Here is a 2,844-nt window from a genome sequence, read left to right on the forward strand (position 1 = left end):
GCTGGGATGATCGAGCGCGTGCTTGACAGTCATCGAATCAGTTTCGATAATGAAGAACTGCCGCCAGAAGGATACATGCATAACAAAGCGCTTTATATAACTGTCAAGTGTCGTAACATGTTTGTGGCTAAAGTGTTGATTGATGGGGGTTCTGGACTTAACATCTGTCCATTAACAAGTCTGAAGAAGATCGGATATAATGTTAGTGAGCTCAAGACAAGTGATGTGAATATTCGAGCATTTGATGGGGCTCAAAGGCGCCCTATTGGAGAAATAGAGTTGAAAGTGTTGATTGGTCCTGTTGAATTCATTATGGATTTTCAAGTACTGGATATTTCCACGACATACAACATGCTGTTAGGAAGACCGTGGATACATCTGGCTGGGGCTGTACCATCTACTTTGCACCAAACTGTCAAATTCAAGTGGGATCAGCAACAAATATGTATACATGGAGAAGGGGATACGTCTTTCTATCGAGAGCAATCCATCCCATTCATTGAGGCAGAAGGAGGGTTCGACGGAGCAGCTTACCACGCTTGGGAGGTTGTGAATGTCACTAAAGTGGGTGAAGTCTGTCAAACTCAAGAGTTTAAAAGGTCATGCGCCGCGATTATGGTTGCAAAAGAAATGCTGAGAAATGGGTACCAACCTGGATTTGGGCTAGGGAAGACATTAAATGGGCGGGTTGAGCCAGTCATTCTCCCTACGCAACAGTTTACATTCGGTTTGGGATATGAGCCAACTGAGGAAGAAGTGAAGAAAGCACGAAAGAATAAAAGGAAAGAGGTTCCATTGCCAAAACCTATTCCTACCATTGATCAAACTTTCTCCAAACCTTCAGATCTAATTATTGAGGTTGCCTATGATGATATCGTGGAGGGAATCAAGAACCTGTTCGTGGAAGATGAAGATGATCATGCTGTGATAATCAAAGACTTTGCTGAAATATTGACTTTATAGGCTGTTGAGCCAGGACCTGAGTTGCAGAGTTGGACTTCTATCTTAGCCCCAGCCCGCCGGGAGTTTCAGTAATTTAAGTTTAAATTTCCTTTGTAATAGGCCGGAGGCATCAACTAGAACATTTAGTTCCTTTTGTCATGCTGCCTCTATGTTTTGTTACGGCCTTTTTGAATTCAGATTTTGTCATTTTTGTTTTGTAACGAACTACGTTTGGCCTGACTTCCTGTTGGATACGTAGGCAGCCCACATCGGGTTCGGCCACTCTTTTAAAATCATTTCAGTATCTTTGTTTATGGTTGGAACTACGTTTGGCCTGACTTCCTGTTGGATACGTAGGCAACCCACATCGGGTTCGGCCACTTTTTCAAAATATTTCAGTGTTTTGTTGTATGGGTGGAACTACGTGTGGCCTGATTTCCTTTTGGATACGTAGGCAACCCATATAGGGCTCGGCCCCCTTTTTTATCAAAAAAAAAAAAAAAAAAAAAAAAACTCAAAAGTCTTTATTTTTATCACGAACTACGTCTGGCCTGATTCCTTTGGGATACGTAGGCAACCCGAGGCGGGTTCGGCCCTTCTGTTTTGAAATTTTTAATACCTTCGGTTTATCCAACCATTTTGGTTCCTATAAAATACATAAGGATTTTTATATAATATTTTGGCCTTCCTACTTTTTAAATTCATATGTCCTAGTAACTTGAAACTGGGACAAAATTTTGAAATCGGTCAAATCGCTTCCAAAAACTTTCATTATAAGTTCTCACTTTTCAATCGTTTAGAGCCAAGTGTCTTCAGGACTGAAAACTGGGACAAATTTTTTAGAAGTAGCATAAAAGTGGTCTTAAATGTTTAACAATTTTAAATAAAAGTCCATCCATATATTTCTAAAATGCGGATAAATTCAAAAATAGAGTCTTCCTAATCATTTTACCTATTAGAGCCACTAAGTATTTCCCTTCGAAATCGTCCAAATCTCGTTATTCTTATTTTTGCAAAATACACTTTTATGACTGAAACTCCCCAGGCAAGGCAAAATATGGAATGAGGTATCGAAGAACGTGAACGCGACCGAAACAAGGATCAATTCAAAGGCCAAGTTCCCCGACCTGCACAAGTCAACCAATTTTCTTTTAAACTCACAATTTTTCTTTGATGAGACAGGTTCATTAATATGAATGTGGTGCATATTTGACTCTTCTTAAAATTTTAATTATGCACGTGATCAAAGAGTTAGCTTTCTTCAAAAGGCAAATATTCTTCAATGTGGATGTAAAGTCAGCCTGCGCTAAACGATGGACGTTGTTCCACTCTTCATGAAATTTTGATCGCAACAGTGGACATGAATTTATCTTCCCAACCAGGGACTGCGAGCGTAATTCTTTCAAACCCAGCTATTTACATATTCTCATCACTAACAGTTGTTTTAGCTCGTGGCATTTCTCGATGGATCAAGTGCACATAATCATGGATTTAACCTTCTTCAAAGTGGATACTGACATTGGACACCTGTTATTGGTTTGAATTCCTCAACTTTGTCATCACTTTGTACATTTATTTCAAGTCGCTAACAAGTTCTTTTAGAATGTGGTATTTTAATAAGATAACAAGATTGAAATCTTGCGTCGTATATTAAATTGTGGGGATAATTATGGATTTCACTTCCCTCACAAACGGAACACGGATTAAGATGTGGATATAAATGTGGATACCTTTCTACAATACTATTTTTTTTTGGACGTGGATTTACATTGTGGATGTGGACGTGGAAGTAGAAGTAGATTTATATCGTGGGAAAGAATGTGGATTCATATGAACATTGTGGACGTGCAAGTGGATTTATTTTTAAAGTTTGTGAAAGTGGAGGTGGATTTATTTTCTCGC

Source organism: Lycium barbarum, chromosome 5, assembly GCF_019175385.1.
Source record: "Lycium barbarum isolate Lr01 chromosome 5, ASM1917538v2, whole genome shotgun sequence".
Classification (NCBI taxonomy): Eukaryota; Viridiplantae; Streptophyta; class Magnoliopsida; order Solanales; family Solanaceae; genus Lycium; species Lycium barbarum.